The sequence below is a fragment of the Neofelis nebulosa genome, chromosome 9 (assembly GCF_028018385.1).
Source record: "Neofelis nebulosa isolate mNeoNeb1 chromosome 9, mNeoNeb1.pri, whole genome shotgun sequence".
NCBI classification, from domain to species: Eukaryota; Metazoa; Chordata; class Mammalia; order Carnivora; family Felidae; genus Neofelis; species Neofelis nebulosa.
Genome location: NC_080790.1, coordinates 115,986,428 through 116,001,063, shown reverse-complemented (window position 1 = coordinate 116,001,063; position 14,636 = coordinate 115,986,428). Strand labels below are relative to the sequence as shown.

At 49.2% G+C, this 14,636-nt stretch overlaps 1 protein-coding gene across 4 annotated transcripts in view; it reads left to right on the top strand.

Annotated features, from left to right (window-relative positions):
- Window positions 1-14,636, top strand: part of CDK5RAP1 (CDK5 regulatory subunit associated protein 1) — a 230,485-nt gene that overhangs the window by 66,778 nt on the left and 149,071 nt on the right. The window lies entirely within an intron of this gene.

Sequence of the window (14,636 nt, the reverse complement as noted above, 5' to 3'; positions counted from 1 at the left end):
AACCTTTGGAGGTGGGGCAGTCATTGGATTCTGCTAATCCACAATCTATGGGAAGCTCTTTCACTCACGGTGGCTTATCACACTGGGCAAATGGCCTGCTTGTTCCCAAGCCCTAAGTGATTTGACCTGCTGACTCTTGAAAGAGAGGACCCTTTCAAGGCTGGCCAAGGCTTGGCTGAGATCACAATTGCAGATGATAAGGCAGGTACTAATTCTTAATGGCCTCTGTGTAAGGATGTCTCCATAGATGTGGCTGAGCTGTGCATGTCCTGCTGACGGGTATCAGGATTTTGACCTTTCACAGGTGTTTCTTTAGTGATATACACACACCTGTGCACACATTTATATGCTTGTCTATATTTTTCTGATCCCTGGAACTCAGTGGTCTTGCCTCAGTTTCCTCCTCCGGTATAATCAATCTCAGATCTTGGTCAATAACAGGAATTCACAGGGACCTCCTGCAGGGAACTTGTATCCCTGCATACTCTTAAATTGCTTGTAAAATTTGGGTCAGTTTTCATTTCTTGGGATACATGTCTCTTATGAGATTTTCAGTGGGCTTTGTGAGTTATCAAAGGCAAAGAATCATTGTTTTAGGAGGCGACAAGGTTTTTATGTACAGGCTTTGGTTGTGAGTCTTGGTTCATCTACCTACTGGTGTTTGGTCTTGGGCATTATCCAACTTTTCTGTGTCTTAGTTTCCTCATCCATAAAGTAGGGATAGTATTATACCTATATAGGATTGTCATGAGGGTTAAGCGAGATGAAATATGTTACAAGATTAGCATCAAACTTAGCATATGTGAGTATTCCATAATTTACTATCATCACCATCATCATGACTTTTTTACTGTTGCATCGGCCACTTTCAGTTTTTTTCACCCACCTCTCTCTCAGGTTTTATGTAATTTCCCTAGATTTCCCCTAGATTTTGGCAACTATTCATACCTTGTTTGCAACAAGAAAATATGTATTTTTTTTATTGTTTCTTTACAAAAAAAAAAAAGGATCCTTTATAGTGCTTTTACCAAAATAAGGGCAGATATAGAGATGTTTTAATGTTACTCTGAGTTTTCATTTTTTGGTAGAAGGATAGAGTTTTCTTGATACATTCTACTGCAACTGTATTTGTGAATATACCTTGTCACAAATGCATAAGAGGTTTCAAAAGACGAAGTATTTACCTCCAGGACACGTTTGCTAATGTCTGTGTGTCGACTCTGTTCTTTGTTTTACCCAGTTGCTCCACAGGTGGCACTGTCCAGTGTCAGGCCTGTGGTCTCCACTTTGTAGGCCAGAGTTGAGTGTATCTATGCTGAGAGGAGCTTTTCACTATCCCCAGCGGGGGCAAGTAGCTGACAGGCACCTTGTCTTTGCTGCTCTCCCTCTGAGCACCTGTCCTGACTTTGCCATCACTGGCTATACATTGCTGCTAGTAGGCATCCTATTCTGGAAGTGCAATGATTTGACTCCACATGGGGGCATTAGGTTGGCCTGAGAAAGAGAGAAGGGTCATGTCATGGAAATCACACTGATCCTTGAGTCATAGGCTGTGACCACAACCACCAAACCCCTAACTAGTGTGCACTCAGAAAATACTTTCTGCCCTTACGACGACCTGTTACCACCATCATCAACAGCAGCATCACCACCATCACCCATGTCTCCATTTAGAGATGAAGAAACTGTGGCTCAGAAGTTAAGTGACTTTTCCACAGAAGTGACAGGTTGGAATTCAAGCCCAGGATGTGCCTGAAGCCAAAGCCTTGACTTAGGACATGTCATTTATCTTCTTGTTCCCTTAGCCCATGAGATTCTTGAGGGCTGGGGCATGTCTTACTTACCTTGTACATTTTTGTCTCCACTCAGTGGGTAGTAAATGTTGGACAAATTAATGAATGAACAAATGAATGGGCCAACTTCTCAGTTTCTCTCTTTGTCAAATAGGCTTACATGTCCTTGCCTTCGGTTATGTAATGGTTATAGGAATCAGATTAGAAAGTGGCTCTGAGTGTTTTTTTTTTTCAACGTTTATTTATTTTTGGGACAGAGAGAGACAGAGCATGAACGGGGGAGGGACAGAGAGAGAGGGAGACACAGAATCGGAAGCAGGCTCCAGGCTCTGAGCCATCAGCCCAGAGCCTGACGCGGGGCTCGAACTCACAGACCGTGAGATCGTGACCTGGCTGAAGTCGGACGCTTAACCGACTGCGCCACCCAGGCGCCCCGGCTCTGAGTGTTTAAAGTGACAGCCATACATGAGGCCAGAGTTCCTTCTGTCTTCAGCCCTCCTTTCTCCTATCTCTACTCCTTTTCAGACTGGCGTTGGGCAGATATGGGCTCCCTCAGGTGGTCAATTTGGATGGGCTCAGGATGAATCCTCTGACTTCTGCTAAAACAGTCGCTGGATTTCCTCCCGAGGCTCTATGGATCTGTAGCTTTGAAGCTCTGGTTCAGTCTCTTTTTTTCTTAAAAATATGTGACGTAATTCAGATCACATAGCTCTCTTGCTTAATACTCATCAATAATTCACTGTTGCACACTGTAACACCTTTATTTTTGGCCCTGGTTTGGCTCCTGTCCGCCTCTGTCTGGTTTGACTCCTGTCTGCCTCTCTAACACTTCTTGCTAATCCCTTTAGCTACACTGGCTTTCTTTCAGTTTCTTGGGTGTACCTAGCTTGTTCCCATCTCAGGACCTTTGTACATTCTGGTCCCATGGCCTAGATCCCTTTCCTCCACATTTTGCTTAACTTACTCATCCTGCAGGTCTCAGCTCATATATCTTCTCCAAGAAGCCTTCCCTGACACCTCATTGAAATCAGACTGCCCCGGCATTATGCTCTCTCCTAGTACCCCCCTGTAGGTTTCCTCTTAGCCATAACTGGAATTTGCAGTTATGTGTCTCTTTGTTGGCTGAATTGTTGAATGTCATCTCTCTCACAAGTGTCATGAGGCATAAACCATTCTTGCTTTGTTTTGCTCACATGGCAGAGTAGATGCTTGATACCCTATTTATTGAATGAATGTGAACATTTTTTCCCCTAATGATAAAAGTCAACCATGTTCATCATAAAACGTTTGGAAAAGATATTAAGAAGAAAATGAAAATCATTTGCAATCCTACCAACTCAAGCCATCTGAAAATCACAACAAACATTTTGAATTACTTTATATATATTCACATCTGGGATCTAAATGTTCTTGTGAGCATATTCTTTTGACACCAGATGCTCTTTAAAAGCATGACTTTAGGGCCTTCTGGCATCCAACTTCAGCTCAGGTCATGATCTCATGGTTTGTGAGTTCGAGTCCCACATTGGGCTCTCTGTTGTCAACACAGAGCCTTCTCTGGATCCTCTGTCTCCCTCTCTCTCTGCACCTCCCCCAGTCATGGTCTCAATCTCTCTAAAAAATAAATAAACATAAAAAAAAAAGTGTGACTTTTAATGGCTATGCAATATTTCTTACTAAGAATTCATCATAAAAAATAAATCGTCTATTGTTGGACATGTAGCCTGTTCCCAAAATTTCATCACAAAACCAATGCTGTGGCAACAAGTCTTGCCCTTAAATCTTTCTCTGAATCTCTGAGGATTTCTTTAGAAAATCTCCAGAAGTGGGAATTTATCATATGCATTTCAAAGAATATGAATATTTTCAAGTTTCCTGATCCATGAGAGATCTGGCTTGCTCTTGCCAAACTCAAACATTTGGGTTTCTTGTGGGGGGATGGTGAGTGTCATTTAGTGAAATATCTGAATTATAAATGTACACTAGAATGAAGAGCAGTTTGACTCCATCTACCATCTCAAACTAGGTTTTGTTTGCTTAAGGCATCACCTAGAAGAGCTCTGCTCTAACATATAAGGATTATTTCTCCATGGAATATATCTTTATGCAAATGGAAATCTGAAGTTCTTGGCCCTACCTTCTGTCTGGTTTCCAGCGGTGGTGTGTCCTCAGATGTGAGCAGGGTCTGGGTTAGTACTAATGGGTTCATTCATCTACCACACATCCTTCCTTTCCTTCTCTCCTCTCTCCTCCTTCCTTCCCTCCCTCCCTCCCTCCCTCCCTCCCTCCCTCCCTCCCTCCTTTCCTTCCTTTCCTTCCCTCCTCTCTCCTCCTTCCTTCCCTCCCTCCCTCCCTCCCTCCTTTCCTTCCTTCATTCCTTCCTTCCTCCCTTCCTTCCATCCATCCATCCATCCTTCCATGTATTCCTCAAATATTTGTTAAGCACCTACTATTTACCAAGCTCAGGAATGCATCAACAAGCCATGGTCTCTCTCATAATTTGTAGTCGGAGAGACAGACACAGAACAAGCAAACAGACCATTCAATAAAATAATGACAAGTTGTGTTAAGTGTTTTGAAAGAAATGAAGGTTTGAGATGGGAGTGGTGGAGGGCCTCTCAGATGAGATGATTTCTAAGTTGCTCTAAAGGATGAGAAGAAACTATCCCATGCAGGGTGGGGTGAAGATGGAGAGAGAATGGCTTGCGCAAGCCTGTGGTAGGGAGCAATCTGGTGGGGAGCAAGTCAAGGCCAGTGTGACTGACTAGGGAGGGGTGGGGGCGGTGGGAAGACAGCTGGAGACCCCCGGAGGCAGAGGCTGGGGGCTGTGGTGAAGACGATGGATGGGAGGCTGTTAGAGGGTTTTAGCCAGGGAGTGACATGATTCGGGTTATCTTCTGAAGTCTCTTCTGGCTGCTACGTGGGGTCTAGCCTGGAGGCACAGAGTGGAAGCAGAGAGAACAAGGGGAAGGCAGTTGGAATTATCCAGGTGAGAGATGGTGGATGCCTTATCCAGTGTGGTATTGCAGGTGGATTTGAGAGTGATTTACAAAGTAGGACAACAGGACTGGACTGGGTGTTGGATTATGTGTGGAGCAGGCAGAGCCCTCACCTGGGGGATAGTGCTGCCTCTTTGCAGGTGGGGAAGTCTGAGAGCCTTTTGTGTCCTTCCTTCTGGGCCCCTTTATTTCTTCTGATGAATTTCCTTGCATTCATTTTGTTAAGTAATCTCTACATCCAACATGGAGCTCGAACTCACAACCCGGAGATCTAGAGGGGAGCAGCGGAGAAGCAAGCTCAACCACTTCGGCCAGCTTGATGTCCCTCCCCCATTCTTTCGGTTACTATCCTAGCTGTCAAAACCCATCCATCCTGTGTTCAGTTCTCTTAGCGCTCTGCTCCTTGGTTTTTGTTCTTTGCTTTTCTTTGTTTGTTTTTTTTCTGCTCCTTGTTTTTTGATGGCTCATGCACTGGGGCCTCCCTCCTGGGTAACTCAGTGCCTTAACTCCACGGAGCATAGTTTCCTTAGAGGTGCCTGCTGTTAGAAGGTAGAACTAGACGGCCAGAACTTTAGCCCCCAGCCTCATTCTAATCAGAGCACCTCTCTTGTCATCTGTCTTATGTGTCAGGTAAACTTTTGTTTGAGGAATAGAATAAGGAAACTTATTTTCTTAAAAAAGATCTTCAGGAGTGATGCTACTGGGGAAGACTTTAGTCCACCAGAGCAGGTGAATGAGCGAGGTAGGCTTTTTTTTTTTAAGTTTATTTATTTATTTTGAGACAGAGAGAGAGAGAGAGCGCGCACTCGGAAGAGGCAGAGAAAGCGGGAGAGAGAGAGAATCTCAAGCAGGCTCCACTGTCAGCCCAGAGCCCCACGGCATGGCACTCAGTCTCACCAACCATGCGATCATGACCTGAGCCAAAATCAAAGTCGGATGCTTAACTGACCTAACCAGCCAGACGCCCCTTGGGGAGAGGTGTTTTGAGCTGTTTGCTCCCCAGCTGAGCTAAGAGGCTTGGGATGGAGGTGTGGGCAAGGAGAGGCCATCTGGGCTGGAGGGAGAAGGATGGTGGTCTTTGGAGCCAGCGCACTGACTTCCAGCACCAGAAATGGTGTGGGCAACCCTGCCTGGGCAAAGGCAGGTAATTGCACCCCCCCATCTGGTGCCACTCAATGTGATTGTAAGAATCTAATGGGATAATAGTTGCCTGTGCCTGCAAGACTGTAAAATGAGATGCACCTGTTAAAGTCATGGGAGAGGAATGAGGGGCTTCCATGGTAGGACAGGCTCTCTCATGCCTCTCCTGCCTGGATTGCTCCTTCTGCCTAGCTTTCTTCAAGGTCCTGAGGATGTCTCCATTCCATCATTTTGTACCTACTATGTATGTGCCATGCACCAGGCAGTGTGCTCACACACAGGTGGGAAATTCTGGCCTTAGGATTCAACTGTCCTCTGGGAAAGTGTCTCCCAGCCTCCACCTTATCTTAAGTTATCCTATATACACCAAAGGCTGGGAGACTTTGCAAGGCCACAGTGCAGGGCGGTCCTGCCATCTTGCCCAAGGACTTGTCTGAGGGATGTTTTTGGGAGACTTATTTCCTTCAAGGCTGGGCTTGTGGTTCATATTTGTAAAACAGGTGGGGAGTTAGGTAAGGAACTCACAGCAAGGTTTGGTCTGGACTCCATCCTCCCACCACAGGACAGGGATCCTGCACCTGACCCACGAGGCCTGCTCAATGGTTTGGGATGTAGGCAGAGAACTGGCCTCCAGGAGGGCCTCCACACTGGCCATCCAGTTGCCAGGGGCCAGCTGAGGTTACTGGGCTGCTGGTCACTTGTTCCCTCCCAAGACAGAGACCTGCCCGTGATGGGGATTTTATCACAATCCGAAGTTTCTCCTCATCTGCCTTTGTCTGGGGGCAGGCTTAACTCGCCATGGGCTTTGGCAGGTGCCCAGGTGTGAGAAGAGGCCTCTTCCCGCTTTGTGACTCTTGGCAACCATGGAACTATTCACATTTCTGACTGCAAAGCCCTCTGGTACCCAGGCTTTCTCTGCTCACCACCCTGCCCTGCCTGGGCCACATGGGACTGGATGTTGATGGGGAGGGTTCTCCTCACTCTGTCCCTCGATGGCACTGCTCTTGGGCACATGTCAGCCACTCTCCTGCCTGTCGCACCTTTCAGGGCCAGGGGAGCTCTGTGGTATCATAATCAGCCACCTGGATCTGGCTCTACCCTTATGGGTCTGGCTTCTTCTCTTAACCCCTTGCCTCCACACTCAGGGCCTCCCAAATATCTCTGGGCTCCTGGAGTCCCCTCTTTCTTAGGGACATCAAAACTTTTGGTTCCTTCCTCTTCTTCCCTCTCGAGCAGGGAACCCTTGTATGTGAAAATTCCCTGTGTTCTTTCTATGTCCCATCGTCTCAGGGCGTGGGCTCTTGAAGCTCAGGCCCTCTCTGTTTTCTGAGGAGCCTCTCTTCCCTGAGATGCTCAATACAGAATTCAGAATCTCTCTCTGAGGGGCCAAGTGAACACAGGAACTATCAGGGAGAAAAACCTTCCATTAAGCATTTCGGGGGGGCCTTGCCATCTCCTAGAACCCCGTAGCAAACTCAGAACCAGACTCTTTCTCAAGCAAGAATCATCTTTATTGCAGCTGAGATTTTCCATTGTGACAGCAGCCACTCTTGTACTCTCAAGGGTCCAGAGCACTTGTGGCTGAGGAGAGGGACTGGCCCTCGGTAAGAACCGGCTATTCGTCTGGAACAGTCAGCAGCACATAACCCTGTGGGTAGAAGCAGGGAGGGGTATCCTACCTGTCCTCACTGCCCGGCTCTCCCTGAGGTGGCTCAAGCTATCTTGGGAGGGGTTCTATGTATCCTAAGGACACAACTTTCCCTGTTGGCAAGAAGGCAGAGTCAGGGACAGACTGGACAAGGGGTTAGAGCAGAGGGGATGAACGGTCTTGGGAATGTTTGTGAAGGAAGGAACAGATCACTCTTTGGAGCTCTTCTGAAAACCTATGTATCAAGATGCCTCTAATGTTTCTGATGCATTGGGGTTCATCCTGCTGGGTCACCCTGAGGTGGGTCTCTCATCCAGCTAGAGCCCTCCACCTGCTCCCACCCACTATGCCCAACCCATGCTGCTGGAATCCATCTGCTCCTGCATCTGTTTTTCCACCAGAAGGGGAGCTCCTGAAGGTTTCAGGGACGGGGTGTGACTCATAGCTTTGTCTTGGCATCATCCAGCACATGGCCAGGCACAGAGCAGCCGGTGATATATATTAGTGGAGTGAATTAGTGATAGCGAATGAATGAGGGAGCGGTCAGGGCAGCTATGTAAGGATGTGCAGATTGTGCACTGTCCCACTCCAGGTGCTGTCGTTCATATAAGCTACTGTATGAGTGGTGCATCTTGGAGTTGTGTAATATGTAACTGGCACAACAGTGCAAGGCAGCCTAGAAGTGAATCGACAAGTTAACCCATGAGCCCACCTGCTGCCCTGACCCCCACCTTGTCTCCATAGGTCTGGTTATGTGAGAGCTGCTGGGCTGTGCTTGCACTTTGCCATTTTTGGCATTCAGAACTATAGAGGGGCCCCTGTTGTCCTGGCCCTCCTTGCCCAGAGTTGTGGCATCATTTCTGGAGCAGCTCCAGCCCCTGGATTACCTGAAGTAGGTCTTCCAGCCTCGACCTAGGGTCATCCTGGGCTCACCCTTCCTACCAGGGCCACCCTGGCTTGGGTGGGGTCTAGGGGAGGGGTCTGAGGGTGGAATGGGGGAGTAGCACAGGCCAGGGGCTGGGGTTTTAGGAGACAAACTGCTGCTGTCTCCTCCTACCCTCCTGCACAGTAACATCTGGTTCTTGAAAGCAGATTTCTAGTATCTCCTGAATGTCAGGACCGGGAATTAGGCGTCCTGGCTCCAGAACTGGGCATAAGTTGAGGGTCCTGAAGCTCAAACTTTATGTCTGGGGTGGTGGGTCACACTCTGTCAATGGTCAGAGTAGGGCTGGGTGAAATCAGTGATCCTAATAGTTGTCGTGTTTCTGAAGGGAACCTTGATTTCCAGCGCCTATCTTTATCTCCATTTGACAGACGGAGACAGCAGGCTGAGAGAGGGGCAGTGGCTTGCCTGACACCACATGGCCAGCAGGTTCCATGTGGTTCTCTCTCTGCTTTGCCCCTAGAGCCCCTTCCTGCACTGCTATTTAAGAGTGGGAATCTTGTTAAGGTGGGAAACAAAGAAATGAAGGGCATCTCTAAGCTCTGCCCCTTCCCACCAACCCCATCTGCCTCTTCTCAGGTTCACCTTCCAGAGGGAAGGGGCGAGTGCCAAGGAGGCAGGGTGACCCCTGGGGCGGACTCAGAGCTGGCAACCCCCCTCGGCAGCACGTCCGTGGTTCCTCTGCTGGTTTTCTCAGCCCTGTGGTCTGTGGCCCATCTTACCTCCCTGACATTTAGCCAGCCTCGTGCCGGCCCAGGTTCCCACCCTCTGGCAGTTCACAGAGAGCAGGTGCCAGAGGCAACAGCCCTTTTCGCGGGGTTAGGCCACCTGAGCTCTAGGGTGGTAGGTGGTCCTGGCTAAGGGTAAAGGCTTTGAAATCAGATAAACCCTGGTTGGAACCCTGGCTCTCCTGCGCTAGGCAAGTTTCTTTGCCTTTCTGAGCTTTAGCTCCCTCTCTTGTAAAATGGGAGAAATCATAGCATCGACTTCATGGAACTGATTGTGAAGACCACCTATGTGAGGCATTGAAGCTCTCAGGATGCCTAGGGCTTGGCTCCCTGAGGGATTCATGGAACCCATTGGGGCCTCAGTTTCCTCATCTGTATATGGGGCATCACATCCAGGATGGCTATGAGATGGTGAGATAAGGGAGGTAGAAGGCTTGCCTCATTGAGTGCCTCCTCTGCCTGAGCCTCAGCTTCTGCCCCTGCAGGATGGGGACAAAGCACCTGTAGGGCTCCAAGACCCTTCTAGCTCTGACCTCCCCCGGCTGTCTCAGGAAGCTCTTTTTCTCAGCATTTACCTTGGAGGGCTCCACTTGGGCCTGGTCGAAGGAGATACCCTTGACGTTGGGCAGCGGGAGATCTTGTTCTCTGAGCAGCTCTGTGAGAGGTATGGGTAGGGGAGCTCAGTGCCCTGGCAAGCAGAGGTGTCTGTGGGTGCAGGGCAAGGGCGGGGAGGGCCCGGGCCAGCTGACCCCTGTCTGCTCCACTGTTCAGAACAGGGAAAGGACTTGGCGTATCCCCTTTCTCCTCTCCTTCCTCAGGGGACATCATCCTCTCTCAGGCAACCCCACTCTAGAAAACCGGGTCCCTAAACAGCTTTTCTACCCATTCATTAAAAATCTATCTTGAGAGAATTTCTTCTAGAATATATTCAGGAACTATGAACACATTCTTGTGAAGATAGGCTTCTTAGCAGCATTTTAAGGAATGTGCGGTTTGTTGAAGGCATCTTAGGAACGTCTTAGTGAATTTCATTCTTGTTTAATTGAGGAACATTGCTGAAACAAGGTTTGTCCTCCTAAAAATGCTAAAATGTTGGCAGAAACAGAAAATGTCTCAGAAAAAGGTTAGAAACAAGTCAGTAAAAACTGAAAAATCAACCTTAAAACACTAGGGATTTGGTTGTATGATAAGAAAATATCCATTAAATATATCAAAGAAAATATTCATGAATATACTCATTTATTAAATATATGAAAGGTAGTCCTTAGAGTAAGTTTTTGGTAAGTTGGTAAATGGTGAAGTTGGAGAATTTTGCAAATTGAGTTTCAAAGAACTAACCATTTGGCCTGTTGAGTTTCTGAGTTTCTGACTTGAGAGCCTGGTGTGGGCCCCTCCTGCCCCCTCCTTTGCACTGACCAGCCCTTATCTCATCCCAGCCCCCCATCATCACTCTGGGGCCCTTGCTGGCCCAATGTGTATTCGAGCCCAGTTAGGTGCGGAGCAGGATGGAGGAGGAGGGACAGGTGCCTCTGGTGTCCTTTCTGTTCCCTGATCTGCAGATGCCTTCTCATCAGCCTCCCAGCTCCCAGCCTCTGGACGCCTCCTCATTTCAATCCTGTCTGTGTTGGGACCAGATGATCCTGACTGCAGCACAGGCTTTTGTGAATCTCTCCTCTGCCAATTCTCTTATCCTCAGGCTGCTTCTTGCAGCCAGTTTTCCTGTATTTCCTGAGTGGGTTTGGCCCTGCTCCTTTTTGCCTTGTGGGGCAGGTTTGGACGGGACCCCAGTGTGAATGGCACCCCTGGCATTGTGCCACACACAAGGCCTGGATGTTCAGACTCTGCAAGACTATGTAGGCTTCTTGAACCAGACTTAGCTCCTGGGTCATCTTGATGCTCGCCATAGGTCTCTTTGGTCCAGGACGAAGATACACTTATTGAATGAACTGCTGGTGGTAGGCACTGGCTAGGTGAGGTTGCATCCTTGCCCACCCGGACCCTTTTTCTGCCTGCCTTGCCGGGCCTTTCATCACCGCTGTTCCTCACCTCTAATAGGTCTCCCTTCTTGAGCACAGATTTACCCACTTTATGCCCAGAACTTTCCCTGGCTATCACAGGTCACAGAATGATACGAAACCCTTCAGCCCAGCCAGGATTTGAGCTCCTCTAGCCTCGCCCTCTAGCCTCACTCTGGAGTTCTGACATAACTCCTCAAGTTGGAGCATAGAGAGAAGCCCATGGAAAGGAGATGAAATGCCAGAGTTCTGGGCTCAGCTCTGCCAGAGACTTGCTGTGTGACCTTGGGAAAGTCATTTTATTGTACTGAACCCAAATGCAAAAAAGGAGGCTGAGCCGGGTGATTTCTCAGAAGTGCGTAAGGTCCGAACTGGTTACCTTGCATGTACTAGCAGGGTCCACGCAAGGTACACTAGCTGGCAGAGAATGGGGGGGAGCACACCCGGGCCCTTTCCAGCACCCCCATTGGCCACACTCCAAATTTCAGTCTCTACCCTGCCTCCATCTGCCTTGCCCAAGCACAGTTCTTAGCCAACCCCAGGGGACAAGCAGAACCCAGCTGTCTGTGCAGAGTTCTAGACACAGGTGATGCAGCTCCAGGCCGCATGGTGTATGGGCATGAGAAGAAACCCAGTGGGGCTCACCGTTGTGATGGGGCAAAAATACCCTGTTCAGAAGCTCTAAGAGAAAGGCCTCCATACGTTTTTCCTACAACAGATGAAAAAGAAACAGGAAGGTCACTTCGGCTGGGCTGGCAGATTCTGACCATGGGAATGGGGCACCTCCAGTGTACAGGTGCCCACAAGAGATCAGGAGTAGTCCAGGGGACTCCATTTTTAAAGGGCACTGGGGCCAGATGACCAGATAGTGAAGGGCCTAGGGAAAGTTGAGGGGCCTGAGAAAGAGTTACCCTCACCCTAGGTCACTGGGACTGTCTTCATATCTCTGCAGGGTAGCCCAGGGGAAGAGGAAATAGGTTGAGCCAGAGGAAACCCACGGCCAGAGCTTCACAGGTACCCACTTTGGGTCCGTCCAAGGAGGAGCTCTCCAATGCTGAGACCTGTCTGGTGATGGGGCAGGAATTGTCTCACTGAGATAGCAAACCTCCTGTTACTAGGGATGTTCATGCAGTTCAAGAGGTTGATCAGAGCTGCTCCAACCCATTTGGAGAGATTGGAAAAGGACTCCCTTTCTTTAAGACTCTTTCCCCATGTATTGGGACACTGTTATAAACATATTCATAATTATCTATGATGTGGGTGGCTTGTACACTGCACAACCTGTGCAACCATACACAGCAGCCCTGGTCTGGATAACTGTCCTCTGATGATGTCACAGAAGGGATCCCTGACCTGGGAGGATGATCTTCAGGACCTTTCAAGGCTGGGATTCTATGCAAGTAAGGCCAGAGCAAGGCCTAATATAGCAGGGCTAATCATTCTGAAGTGTTTCCCGATACATGTTCAGCCCTTTCATTTTGTTGTTTTTCCATCTTGCAGCCTTCCCCCATTAAGGGCTGGCCCATGAGGTTCACAGTCTTGTGGAAGTGAAGGATGGTGGAACCAGTGCCCCAAGGCTAGGGAGGGCCCAGACACGTCACACTATAGCAGAAACCCCTCACTGCTACATGGGGACCCAGGTGGCACAGGTGGCTCAGGATGCTATGCTGGGAATCCCAGGGGAGTAGAAACCCAGAGAGGAGACACACAGCCATGTTGGGGGTGCAAACGGAATGTTCTCCCAAAGGAGGCTGTTTTCATCCTATAGAGGAGGAGGTGCCCTTAAAAATCTGGGCATCATCCTGGATACCTCTCTCAGTCCTTTCCCACATCTATTCCAGCAGGAAGTCCTATCGGGAATATGTCCTGCACCCGGCCACTCCCCTGGCTGCCACCTGCCTCATCAAGCCTCTGCATTGTTCTACCAGCCTGCTCGATGGCCTACCTGCCTCCACTCCAGGCCCCTCCAGACTGCTCCTTCTGTGTTCCATCAGCTTTTATCTCACTCTGGAAGAGCCAGCTTCCCACTAGTAGGCTCTACTCACTCTACAACCTCCCCTCAATCCCTCTGATCCAGCTACCCTGGCCCCCTCGTTGTTCCCTGAACCAGGGGCACACCCCTCTCTGCTTTGGGGCCTTGGGGCCCCTCTTTGCCATGTCCCCACAGCGCTCTCCCTCACCTCCTCCAGTCTTTTCTCAAACACTTACCTTCTCAGTGAGGCCTTCCCCAACCTTCCTTTTTAGTTTTACCTTCACCTGCACTCCTGATGCACATCCCCTCTTCCTACTTTTTCTTTTCCACGGTATGATCACTTGCGTACATAGTCTACAGTTTTACTGTGCTCATTGCTTCTTATCTGACCTCACCCTGCTAGAATGTACGTTCCATGAGGGCAGGGTCCTTTGCTTTGTTCACTGACATATCCCAAGTACCTAAGTCAAGTCTGGGCACATCATAGGTGCTCAGTAGGTATTTGTTAAGTGTTTGAAAGAATGAAGTGGACAAGTTTAAGTTCTGGGGGCTCCCCTGACCCCAGGGGGTGTGGGGACTCCAGGGCAAGATGAGATCAGTGATAGAAAGTGAGTGAGGCTTTCAACTTCCTACATCAGTGACTCAGGGCCTTTTTCTGGGCCTGCTGATGGGTCCTTCAGGACCATGGAGAGGCCAAAGTTTAGGAGAGACTCACCTGCTTTGCAAGGCCGGCGGGATAAGGGCCCAGGGTGACTGTGGTGCTACCAGAGAAAAGAGATCACCCTTTCAGATCACGGCAGCTGCTTGGGGGTGCAGTGGTCAGTGAGCTCCAGTTACAACACCCCCTCCCTCTTTTCCTCCCTCCCTCTTATCCACTACTCCGTATGCTGACAGCAGGCATGGAAATGCACCCCTTGACCACCCCCGCCACCCCCGCCTACTTCTCTGCCAGTCATTCTTATTTCTTCTGAACATGCAAAACCAAAAAAACATTACCTGCTTGGAGTGAACTGGAGTTTTAATTCCTGATTTCTCGAGGAAAACACAGCCTTTGAAAGGAGATTCTATGGGAGTTGAAATTAGGTCAGAAGAGGAGAGGAAATTATGTTCCAGCCAGAGGGATACCCTTCACCCCGACTCCCGTGAATGCTTGTCCAGGGCTGGCCCCTCTCACTGGTCCTTTCCCTGCTGCCCCAGATGCTGGTCATGTGTGTTCAGACCATGTGTGTGGGTGGTGCTGTGGGAGAGGGCACTCATGGTGTCAGGTCTTCCTGGAGGCCAGGGGAGGCTGGGGCTGGGCACAACGCAGGGAGGCTCAGCCCAGGGAAGGGAAAGCCTTTTGCAATGAGTCATTTGGCCATTGAGTCACTGTTGCTGGAAGCCAGAGGACTCCTTGGT